This window comes from Corvus moneduloides, chromosome 3 (assembly GCF_009650955.1).
Source record: "Corvus moneduloides isolate bCorMon1 chromosome 3, bCorMon1.pri, whole genome shotgun sequence".
NCBI lineage: Eukaryota > Metazoa > Chordata > Aves > Passeriformes > Corvidae > Corvus > Corvus moneduloides.
The window spans coordinates 111,440,456-111,453,162 of record NC_045478.1 but is presented as its reverse complement, the minus strand read 5'-3'; the positions used below and the strand labels follow the sequence as shown (position 1 = coordinate 111,453,162).

At 42.1% G+C, this 12,707-nt stretch overlaps 1 protein-coding gene across 3 annotated transcripts in view; it reads right to left on the bottom strand.

The window, feature by feature from the left end:
• AFTPH (aftiphilin) overlaps positions 1-7,868 on the bottom strand; it is a 42,149-nt gene extending 34,281 nt beyond the window's left edge. Inside the window, exon 1 of one of the 3 annotated variants that reach the window (XR_004239107.1) lies at positions 7,667-7,868. The gene's annotated coding sequence lies outside the window, so the exon portion shown is untranslated. The remainder of the gene's footprint in view (positions 1-7,666) is intronic. The other 2 variants (XM_032103548.1, XM_032103549.1) reach the window with 2 other exon arrangements.
• Between the last annotated feature and the right edge of the window lie 4,839 nt (positions 7,869-12,707).

The window sequence follows — 12,707 nt, the reverse complement described above, 5'->3', positions numbered from 1 at the left end:
AGCACACAAAGGGCAAAACAGCAACAAATGAAGCTCTGCAGTTCTTCTCAAGCACAACATACTGAGCACTTCAGCCAAACAACTCTGGGTATTTGCCAGGAAACTCTGGCATCTTTGAGGTGACTAACATACCTACAATTTCTTTTTAGAAGGGTAGTTTGCAGGTACAAAAGTACATCATGCTTATCAGATGAAATATTCAAGTAATTTGTAACATAACACACAAACTGAAGAGAACTGCAAAGGAATTTTGTTTAGAATAATGCCTAAGTTGTCAGCAAGCTCCCACATAGGCTTACTCAGCACCAGCTGCTTAACAAGGTATTTGAGAGAAGAGCTCCACTTGCTCTAAACTTCTGAACTTACCCATTAAAAGAAAAATTTGTCTGTATGGTTCACCAAAAACCATGTGTTTTAAGTATTTTCAGATTTATCAGTTTGTATAAGATGGTTTTCACCTGAGTTCTTTGAAATATCCCATTCAGCTCGGTATTAGTAACTACACCACCTTACATCAATGGCTCTCATTTCAGCAAGAAATGCCAAAAAAAAATTAATTCTTAACCTACGCTGGCCATACCTCCATATACTATCCATCATGTTGGGCATTTACTGTATGAGCATTTTAACCTCAGACAAAAATAAATCATAACAGAGTTGAGAACATCCTTAGAGGCAAGGATGATCTAAAATAACCCAAATACGCAGTTTCAGAAAACAAACTGAATAATGTGAGAGGAGCACGCATCACAATCCCAGGAAATTTACCCACAAGACTCCTTTTCTTTCCAGTTAACACAAAAAAAGGGGAGACAAGGAACAAGAATAATAGGGATAAGCACAGGAAAAAGATAACTGCATGGGAGCTGAAACAAACTGCCAAAGCCCAACTGAACATGTAGGAAGATGTCTGACCATTTAAAAATTTTCTCTCCTGCAATTTCTGACATAGAGCAGAAGAAACTTCCTTCAATTTTTCATTTCAAAGCACTTTTAAAACATCACAGGGATCATTTACACAGCAGCAGTCCAGCAACACAATGCTCCAGGATAGGTTTCAATAACAGTTGCCAAAACAGGATCTGCAAGGAACATTAACTGTGCATTTAAAAATTTGATCACTGGTTTGATAGTCTACTATGTGTTTAATCAGTTTAACCCATAAGAACCCACTGCATAACCAGTTGTATGGATTTCTTGTACAATTATTTGTTAAATGTCAGGTATTTCCAGTTATGTTACTGCTGTATTCTAAAAGCCAAACATGAAGAGCTCTAAAAGGTATGAATCTGCATTAAAAATGAGCGTAAGGTTACGTTGACACAATTTAATTGTTGTTTACAGAACTCAAACCCTAAGAAAAGGAAAAAAGTCATACTAGTATTCCCCCTCCTCTTGACTAATTAGTGATTAATTTTTAAACTGGGCATAATCCCAATTCTCCTCACAACATAAAACAGCATGGGAATTTTATAGTCTTAATGTAGTTTTCTTCAGAAAGAATTTCATTATGGTCCCCTTTCACGACTTCCAAAAGTGTTCTATCTGCCAACTATAAACCAAATTAGTTATTGTCCATTGAAACCTGCGGTGAAAACCCACAGGTCTGACAGAGCAACTGCTTTGTTCCTTATTTCATTTAGTTAATCCCTGCTTTGTTTGGCATCTCAAATAGAGCAGGAACCGTGGCTTCATCTTTTGTAGTCCTTTTACCCAACTCAGACATATTCTTGGTCAAGACATTCAGCTACATTATTTTGTAAACCTGGTATTTCAAGTGATGTTTACAACGTGATTTAACCCAAAGTAGAATTTGAACAAGTTCTATGACTAGTAATATGGATTATTTATCATCTTATTTTTGAGGGAATTTGCTACCAAATCTAAAAGTATAAAGCTTTTTATATACATGCTCTGTTCACTTACACATTCTTTAAACATGTATTTCTTAAACAAAAAGAAATCACCCATTTTTCAGCACACTATATAATAAGGACTGTGATTTGAAGGAATTTATGACAGTTTTTACTTGTGTAACAGAGCATAACATGCTTAACTTCTAAACGTGATTTGTAATAAGCAACAACCCAGGTGTCTGGCATCAGACCTTACACCTTGAGGTGAAGAATCTGACACAGTTAAAGTATTCATGTTTAGTGGATTGCTTTTAGTCACAAACACAGATTTATGTTGACAAATGCCAGTAACTTCTGCAGATCTCAACAGTTCAATATTAGACTGAAGACAGATTTCCATCAATCGCTCATGGCATGCAGTTGTACCAATGTTTTCTAGAAGAAAAAAAAGAATTGTATCCTCTCACAGATGCCATTTTCTGCATTTCGGTCTTCTACCTATTTGCTCATTGGGTTTTTTTAAACTGGAAATGCTAGATCTTGCATCCACATGTTTCTTTATATTCACATTCTAATGTTCATTATCAAGGAATTTCTCAAACAAGTTTCAGTATCACAAACAAAAGACCACTGTTAAAGTCATACTATAAATGCAGTTCACCAATACACTCACAAGTACATATTGACATTGTACTCTAAAGAAAAAACATGCTCATTAATTTATTAAGATTCAAGGTTCAAACCTTTTTTCTCAAGTCACAAGCAATTCAAGTTAACTTAAAACATTAAAAGAAGAGAGAAAACAGAAATCAGAAATGCTAGAAAAAGTAAGAGTAGTAGTTAAGTTTTGATAGGCAAGGAATTGGAAAGGGAAAATGCATCCCCTTCTTTTATGATCACTAACTAGGTTTTCAAAACATTTACAACAAGACCAAGGTATCTTATTATTTGTTTGCAGTAAATAGGGAACAATATGTGCTTTCCTCATACACAGATCACATCCTTGTTCACTACCTTTTGTGCAGTAATAGCAACAGTCTAACAAAGACTAGGCAGCAAAGAGAACAATGTAATTACGCTGCACAAAAGCAGGTATAAATAGTTCCTTCTCTGTGTATCTTCTAAGGCAAAACTTGAAACAGCCTGTTTGGCTCTTACATAAGACCTAAAAAATCAGGAGGCCACAAAGAATATCTCTAAAGAAATACTTGAGGCATGTAAATTCAAAAGAAACCCCTTGTAGAGCAGAATGTTTCCTTTAACTTTAGAGGAAGCAAAGCAATGAATAACCTCTCAGCTGTGGACTATTCTGAAGAAAAGCTGAGTTAAGCAAACCATCTCCTTAAAGCACACAGAAAACACAATAATCAGAAATGGCACAATCAAGATCTCCGTGACAGAAATTACAACGTTGCTGAGATACCCTACAGTAAAAGCCTTGCAATGGCAAGGAGATGGATTCAAGTCATTAGCTGCTAGCATTTGATCTTTCCAAGAACATTTAACTCTTAGTGCAAGGGAATTCCTCAAGCAGATGCCAAAAATACCACAGTAAGGGCCAGATTTAGAGTTTTTATTACAGCACCATGTTGGCTTCCAATAGGAAAAGCTGTCCTCTTCCATTATTCCTTTGCCTTTTCTTTGGCATATGAACAATGGAAAGCAGATTCTCAGTCCTTCTGCACCTGGGAACCTATTTCTAGAATGGTGGTTGTAAATGAGGAGAGCCTGTGTGTTAGAACAGCATTTCTACAACCCAAATCCACTCTAGAGAGAAAGTCTCTGTCCAGGCTGAAGTCAATATGTTCTTAAATTGGTTTAATAAGCTTACTTTTATTTTTGGAAATAGTTACCAGCAAACAAAATACAGCAAGAAAATGTTTACTTCATAAAGCCTCCAAGAAATCAATGTTTTCGATTTTGAACTTAATGCTGTTACAGCCAGAAGGTCCATTACCCAAAGCAGGAGTTTCAGAGCACTTTTTCTTGGACATATATGAGTTGAGGAAAACAATGCTCTCCAGTTCCAGTAAGGCAAACATATCTAAGCCTTATTTCTCACTATCCAACATTGGAATTAATCAATACCAACATACATTACTGTGATTTCAAACACTGAATTTGCTGGGCACCTTCAGTTACAAAGTGTTGTATGTACAATGAATTAAAGTAACTGAACTCAGGAGACTGTCACCAGGAATCTGGCACTAGTCTCAGGCAGCTCATTCCTCCTGTTCTCCTGCGCTCCTCACGCTGGCATTAAACACCAGGCACCCGCAGACAATCCAGTCTATGCAATATTCAAACCTCTTTGATGGTGCTGCTCTTCCTCTCATCACTGACGATACAGAAAGACCAAGTTAGGTGGCACAAATGTGACATTTAAACAGACCTTGGATATAAGCATTTTCATTTTGTATGTTGTTAAAAGAAGCAAATGTATTTTCAGTAGTTGTGCTTCTTCACATCTCCCTATTTCATTTTGGCTTAGTTGTGGAGTCAGAGGAGCTTTTGGAAAATACAAATATAAATGTTCTTTTGGTTCATTAAACTTTTTAAACAAGAATAGCATTGCTTCCCAAACCTAAAAGACCAGGTTATCCTCAAAGTTATTATAAGCAAAAAAATGTTTCAACTCAATATCTACTGATGTGCTTTAACAGCTGCAGATGAAGCCACTGCCTGTACCTAAATCTGTAAACAGATAGTGGGGAGAATGTTGTAAGAACAAGCACATCCTAAATTCATATGGGCAGACACAACTGGCTGGGACAGTCCATCAGGTTACAATCTGACTCCATGGAATGCAGTATTTGTGTTCAACATACAGCACACAGCCACACAATGCATAAAGACAGATGTCGTAAGTAACACATCACTGGGATGTTTTCATTCTTATGATTTCTTAAATTCCTTTTAAAACAGTGTTCAACTCAGTGAGAAATCTATTTCTGGATGTTACCCTCAAACATGCTAGCTGGGAATGTTCTAAATTAGGACAAAAAGATGCTAGATTAGGAAGTATTAGAACTAGATTACCCAGGGTCAACTGTTCTCAGAGACTTCCTCACAGAGCAGTATGCTCTCCATTGCATATAAACCCTTCCAACTTCACACAGGTTACAGCAAAAAGTAGATTAGAACTGCCCAGGGGTGCACTCTTCTGTGACAGGTTCTCTCTCAGCCTGGCAGAGGAAATACAGCTGCACAAGGAAAACAGCCATGGCTCTTCTTTCCGTTACTGCAAACGTACTTACTGCTTGTTTTTCAGTGAGCAGGCTTACATTACTCATCATTTATCCCACCTACAGACATTACCTCATATTAAAAACACAATACAGGAGGGACACCTAATACTCCAAACAATAAAACCTATTTTCCATCACTTTTCGATAGACATATGAACTTGAGGTTTCACACTTCCTTCACCCTGCTTCCAAACATACCAAAGGAAAGAGAGGATTTGCCCTTCCCTGCGGTTCTCCCAACACAGGGCTCTCTGATTTGAAAAATCCAAATTACTTGCATTAGAGAAGCAGATTTCTTAGACCACCATGCGAGTGGCACCAATACAGAAATATTCCTTGCAACTGAAAACTTTAATTGCTAAAGACATTAGCATGAATGAAAGTCTACTGAAAATGAGACTCAGTTTTCAAACAAGGCACATCTCAAGGCTTTTTTTTGGTGTGTGTGTGTGTGTGTGCAATAGCAGCAGCTTACTCAGTGTGGTTTTTTTGCACAAAGGAAAAAGTCTAACAGACAACATTTCTAACACCTAGGAATGAGTAGGATCTAAGACACTTCTCTGACTATCCAGAAAAATTATAAGTATTTTGAATCCCCATGAAAAGGCTAGCATGTCATTGCACTGAAATGTTCACAAAGAAGCAGTTTAAGTTGTCAAACAGCACAATAGCACAGAGAGGAATGAACATTCTGTCGAGAAAGATAATGGTATCTGCAAGAAGATTATGCTGCTGAGAGTAGTGAAAACAACTCGATCGAGCATCAGTTTCTTCACCGCTGGGTTTCCAACTGATACCACCACAGATCTGCAAGGACAGCTCGATGAATATTTCAAGAGGAAAAGGCAGAGTTGACTGAGGTCCATCTAAGCTGCTCTATTATTTCCACTGTGAAAGACAACTCTTTTCAAAGTATTGAAAGTTTTAGAATATTAAAAGATTTTGTGTAATTAAGGTCTTAAAAGGCTTCTGTTAGCTTAGAAAGTGGAATTTTTAAGTAGAAGTATAGAGATCACACAGAGCCTTCCCCACCAGAAATATGTTACACAAATACGATTCACTGTAACTCCAAATTTTATAGTCTATTAAATCCTTTACTAAACAAAACCATGATCTAAGCAAAAGTAAAGTACATTAAAAAAAAACCCCTGAGGCTGTGATCCTTCAATTGCTTACTTATAAACAAATTAAGGAAGTAAAAACAAGAGGTCATACTTTCACATGACCTTAAAAGGTTATACGAAGTGTACTTCAGGCAAATATCATTTGGAATGAAAACACCAGAGCTACACTAGCAAGTCTCATTCTCACATTCATGCTATTTATTCTCACTGACATGACTGTTTAAAAAAAACCAAAACAAGCCCTCAGTAGTCACAGGTACTCAAACTCTTCCCCAGGCTCTCACAATTAATATTATATTCCTCCAGATATGGCTCCAATTTCAGGAGGAGAAACTGCTACCTGTGCATTGCATGAGCAAACCGCTGCCTTTGCTGACAATACAACAGAACATTTTTATTTTTAAAGTAGGCTAATTGGCTTTCCAAGTCTAGTTCATATGTCCAGAGAATAAAACAAGGAGGAAATACTTTTAATTTTGTTCAATCTCCAAGGACCAATCCAGTTAAAAAGCAGCATCCATCACTCACTTTGCCATGGACTCAACAGCTGAAAAACGAGTTCTAATGGAGCATGTTGGGCTCTAAACCACGCATGGAAACAAAACTCGTAAAACCAACGCAGTGCAGCTCCTGTCAACAATGTTTCTCTACTCACTCCAGTCACTTATGAACAGATGTTTGCTTAAGGAGCATTAAGCTGCTGAAGGTTTCCATTTCTGTGCTGAAGCTGGAAGGAAGGGGCTGTCACCATTAAGAGGCCAATTTAGTGACACTTTGAAGGAATCCCAGGGTTTAATCGTTGGTTTTAAGGCACTGTCTTCTCTAAAGAAAAAATTATATTTTGGTTCATCAAGTAGACACTTTTCATAGCAAACTGAAGTGTCAGGACCTAATAAGCACTTCAGCAATTTTGCCCCATTTTAGAATGACACTACTTCTTTTACAAAAGAAAAAAGATCATACTTAAATCATCGTAACTCTGTTCAGCCTGTCATCTCCAGATGCATTTAGCAACCAATACGCTTTACGCCCCTCGGAAGAGAAAGCTTGTCAAGAAAAGCCAAACACACAGGACAGCTTAACTTCTCGCACCACATCCTTGAGCCCTCTCCCTCTCCCAGCTGCGGCGCCGCTGAACCCCAGGAAGACGCCGGGCCCCTTGCCCGGAGCTGCCGGGCCCCGCCGCAGGACGAAGCCGAATCCCCGCTCCAGCCGCGGCGGGACGAGCCGGGAGAGCCGCGGGGCTTCACCCCTGCCCTGCCCTGCCCCGCCCGGCCGAGCCCGGCCCCGCCGCCCTCCCCCGCGGGCCAAGGGGAAGGACGGCGCTGCCCCGACAGGCCCCGGCCGCCACCGCCCCCCGGGGGCAGCGCCGAGGGGTCCCCGGCGCCCTTCCGCGGCCAGGCCCGGCGGGAACGAGTCGCCCCCCGCCGTGTCTTACCTGCGGGCTGCGCGGGGGGCGGCGGGGCCCGGGCGGGCATGGCGGCGGGCGGGGAGGGGGAGGGAAGGAGGGGAGGAAGGGGAGAGGGGCCGCGGCCGGTTATCTGCGGCCTCCCGCGGCAAGCGCCATGGAGGGGAGCCCCTGTGGGCGACAGGAACCGCGTCGCTGCGGCCCGGCCCCCTCCGGCCGCCGCCTCCCGCCCGCCGCCGCCCACCGCGCTCCCGGCACGCACCGCGCCGCCGCCCCCGCCCGCGTCACGTCCGGCCCGGCCCGCGGCCCGCCGTAGACAGCCCTGCGAAGGAACGGAGCCGTCCTGTGGGCTGGTGTGCTGCGGGACATGGCTCCTAGAACGGCTTGGGGTTGGAAAGGACCCTAAGTGTCAGCTAGTTCCAACCCCAAGAAAGCCTGTGTTAACATTTTAAAGAATAACGTTTAAAAGGACAGCCTTTAAGTAACGTGCAAAGCCTGCCACTCATGCTGTGGCCGTGGTTAGCTGAAGTCCGTACAGCGGTCACAACGCGGTGGCAAATTGCATTAATAAAATAGCGAGCGAAGTGTAACATCAGAGCTCTGTTACAGAATCACAGAATGAATTAGGTTGGGAAAGGCCTCAGAGGTCATCGAGTCCAACCCGTGACCCAACACCGCGGTGTCAGTCAGACCCCGGCACTGAGTGAGTGCCACGTCCGGTCTTTCCTTAAACACCTCCAGGGGCGGTGACTCCACCACCTCCCTGGGCAGCCCATTCCAATGTCTAATAACCCTTTCTGTGAAGAAATTCCACCTAATGTCTGACCAAAACCTTCTCTTGCTTAAGACTATGGCCTCTTATCCTGTCACTGGTTGCCTGGGAGAAGAGGCCGACCCCACTTGGCTACAGCCTCCTGTCAGGGAGCTGTAGAGAGGGATAAGGTCACCCCAGAACCTTTGTTCCTCCACAGGCTGTGTATACATGTACGCCGTATGTTTAAACACACAGTAGTTTGGCTGAGGGAGGCTTAAAACGAGGCCATTCACAGAACTTTTCATGTTTCAGATAGGTTTGTGGAATAAAAATGCCTCAAATGCATTTAAGGGTAATTATAATTAATCGGCTAATTTAATCAGCAGTAGAAGCTTTTTGTGAAGCGGGGGGAATTATATTGTTAGTGCAGTGTTTCTGTGACGTTCTGAATCCTGTTACAATAGCTGAAGGTAATAATGGATGACTGTTAATGAGGCTGTGTGACTATTAATGAGGCTCTGTTACTTCGCCTCCTGGTGGCTGTTCCCTTTTTTCAGCTCAGTGTCAGAAACGCAGAGTGTAGCTTGTGCTGACCCGGCAGGACAGAAGGAGAAGCCTGAGGGAACAGGAATATAGGGTAATTTGGCACTCAGTGCTCTTTGACCTTCACCCAGTGTACAACAATGTGATTTACAAATCGTAAGGGTCCAAGGAAGATCCTGTAAAAGCAGTGAAACGCTTCGTTATAAAGCAACAGAGAAAAGAGATCTTCCTCCCGCCCCCCATATCTGGCAGTAGTCATTAAATTCCAGAGGCCCAAAGTATCCCTTTCTGTGTGGTGCTACTCCATGAGGAATCATTTTCCATTCCAGCTGTGTTTAATTGGTGGTCATTGGCTATGACTGTTAATCATCCTGTTGTAAATAATACAACTGGAGAAGATGAAATAATAATTACCTTCTCTTTTACATCTGCCTCATCAATCATTTGAATGACACATGAAAATAAAAATGCTGACTGTAAACTACCCAAACAGCAACATGAGCCTCAGTGTTGTCTGAAAAAATCAGATTCTTTACCCAGTGCAACAAGCCAATAATTACACACTCGAGAGAGACATTGATTATTTATTTCAGAGTTGCACAAGCCTGGGTCCTCTGTGGTATTCCACCAATCAAGAACACCAACTACCAAAACTTTTTACTATTTATACATTTCAGCAAACAAAGCAATTCGTGCTCATTGGCTACAAGTTACGTAGTTCTCTTACTAATTAGTATTCTACTATTGCCTAATGGTTCTCTCTCTTCTCACGCTGTTAGTCTGCATGCTCAGGCTTTCTCTTGGTCTGAGGTGGGTTCTCAGCTGGAGGTTGTGATCTGCCCCTGCCAGAATTACCTTTTACCCAGGCAGAGCTGACTCAGCACAGTCACTGGGCGGTCTTTATTAGCCTCTGCCTTATCTTGGGACTTCTGCTGAATGTCCTTGGGGCCCATAAATTCTGCATTCTCTGTGTTCACCATCAGTGGTACATCCTTCTTCCCAAGCCTGGTTAACCTCCCCCTGGGTCTGAGGTCATTGAAGCATATCCAGCCCTAAACCTTAAGAAGACAATTCTACTCACAAGTAATTTGTTTTTGTAAAACCTGGGGATCACTTAGAGCTTGTTAGCTGCTCTCTGTTTAACAGATTAAATCTCCCTTCTTGCTGATTAGGCTTGAAAGTATACAAAGACCAAACATTAAAGAACATCCTTTCTTAAGAAAATTTTACGTGTTCCACGTTTTGCAACACTAGCACCCTAAAGAAAAACAAAATAGTAAAGCCCTTCTTGTGCAAAAGCCCAAAGTCACAGCACAGTTATTTACCTCAGAAAAAGATCCAGAAAGATAAACAGTGTCAGTAATCAGGTTCTAGATTAGAAGAAAATTTGTTAAGTAAAATTTCCAGATGATTTGAAGAAGTGACTCATATCCTAAGCTACAAAGAAAGGCAGAGAATTCCCCCAAATAGTCCCTGCCAGTCTGACACGGTAAAAATTTCCTTCTCTTTCTTGGTGGCATTCAGAAGTTTACAGGACCAGAAGCGTTAATCAGCATGCAGTTGTGAGTCCATAAAATTCATTTAACTTGAATGCAAGATCAAATGAGAGGTAACTGTTTCACATTTAAAAAAATGAAGGTAATATTCACTTAAGCATAGTGTGAATGATTGACAAGATGCGTGGGATTTCTTCAGTCATTGCTGCATAAGTTTCGCTGGTTGAAGGAGATTACATTTGCTTGTGAAGGCAGACTGACTCTTCATAATAGCATTAGCCATATCACGTATTAGCTCTGTGAAATGGAATTCATGGGTTACAACACTAATTTCAAGGTTGTATTTTTAACATATGAAAGTTCCCTTTACAGAACTGCGTGGATTGTAAACACTATCTCTTATTTGGAGATGATTCTAGCATGGTGTTCTACCTGTTTTCAAATAAATGGTGAGGTGTTTTTAAAGCATATACTTTCAACCCATTTGTTTTCTTCAAGCGTGGCGAAAAAAAGTTCCAATTTTGATATAGTCATCTCAACGGGAAGCCCTTCTGCGCCGTGCAATAGAGGTTTTAAGTCGAGATGGCCTGGTCTTGGTATCTCCGAGGCTGAGCTTTGACTTGCTGGGTGCAGCCAAGTGGCTTTATCAGTCACTGCTACCAAGTCCTGAACTGTCAGGAGAGGGCGCTGCCTTCCCAGAAGTCTCGGGTGGTGTGTCAGGAGAATTCAGAAAGGCTCTCCCAAAACCCTGCGTGGTCTGGAGGCTCAGACTCTCCTCCTGGTTTGGGAATTGAGGACGGCAGGAAGAACTTGCTATGGTCTACATCCATGCCCTCCGTAAAACTTAGTCATTCATAATTCTCAAAAGAATTGAGTATGTAGTATTTATAGAAAAAAAAAATTAGGTTTTATTTCTCAGTTTGAAGACTACAGACATGGCTCCTGAACGTAAATTTTAGTTACATATAAGCTGTACCATATATTGTGTAGTGTGGTGCAGAATATCTTCTGAAAGATGTTGTACTGCTGGTATGGATAGTGCAGTTCTTTTTCTTCTTTTCTTTTTCATTTCAAAAATACATACAGTACAACATGGCTCCTGGCAGTGCAAGCTTTTTCTGGCTTCCCCACTGAGCGAGGAAGAAACTTGCTGTAATCAAAGGCTAGATAAGTCTCCAAAATTCAGGCAGTTTGCTTCCCTCTCTGCTGTGTCTGGCAACACTGCTGATCAGAAACTGGATAGTCAGTGTCCTGAGAAATTATCATGCTTGGTTTTCCTTTTTCTTTTTTCTTTAATTCACAATCAAATCAGACATTTAAAGATTTTAAATTTTCCATAGAATGAATTTTAAATGGTCTTTTAACCTACAAAATCGTTTAATTTCATTAATGCCAGATGCTTTCATTTCTGCTATTGGCTCTATCCTTGGCCAAGTGCTCTTCAACATCTTTTTTAACACCTTGGGTGCAGGACTCAAAGGAATACCAAGTAAGTTTGCTGGTGTCACTAAATTGGGATGAGCTGTTGACTCCCTGGAGGCCAGAGAGGCCCTGCAGAAAGACCTTGACAAATTAGAGAGAAGGGCAATCACCAACCTTATGAAATTTATGAAGGGCAAATGCCAGATTCTGCACCTGGGATGGTGCAGCCCTGGATGTACAGACTGGGGAATGAGAGGCTAGGGAGCAGTGCCATGGAAAGGGACCTGGGGGTCCTGGTCCATGGCAAGTTGGATATGGGTCAGCAGTGCCCTTGAAGTCAGGAGGGCCACCCCTGTTCTGGGAGGCATCAGGCACAGCATTGCCAGCCGGGCAAGGGAGGGGATTGTCCCTCTCTGCTCTGCCCTGAGGTGGCCTTGCCTTGAGTGCTGGGGGCAGTTTTGGGCACCACAAACATAAAAAAGACACTAATTTGTTAGAGAGCATCCAAAGGAGGCCACGAGCATGGTGAAGGGTCTGGAGGGGAAGCCATGTGAGGAGCAGCTGAGGTCACTTGATCTGATCAGCCTGGAGAAGAGGAGACTGAGGGGAAAGAGGAGACAGAGGTTGAGACCTCAGTGGGGTCTTCAACATCCTCACTGAGGGCAGAAGAGGGGCAGCACAAATCTCTGCTGGTGACCAGTGATAGGAGTTGAGGAAATGGCCCGAAGCTGAATTGGGGGAGGTTTAGATTGGGTGTTAGGAAAAGGTTTTTCACTCAGAGGGTGTTTTGGCACTGGAACAGGCTTCCCAGGGCAGTGGTCACAGCACCAAGCCTGGCAGAGTTCAAGAAACGTGT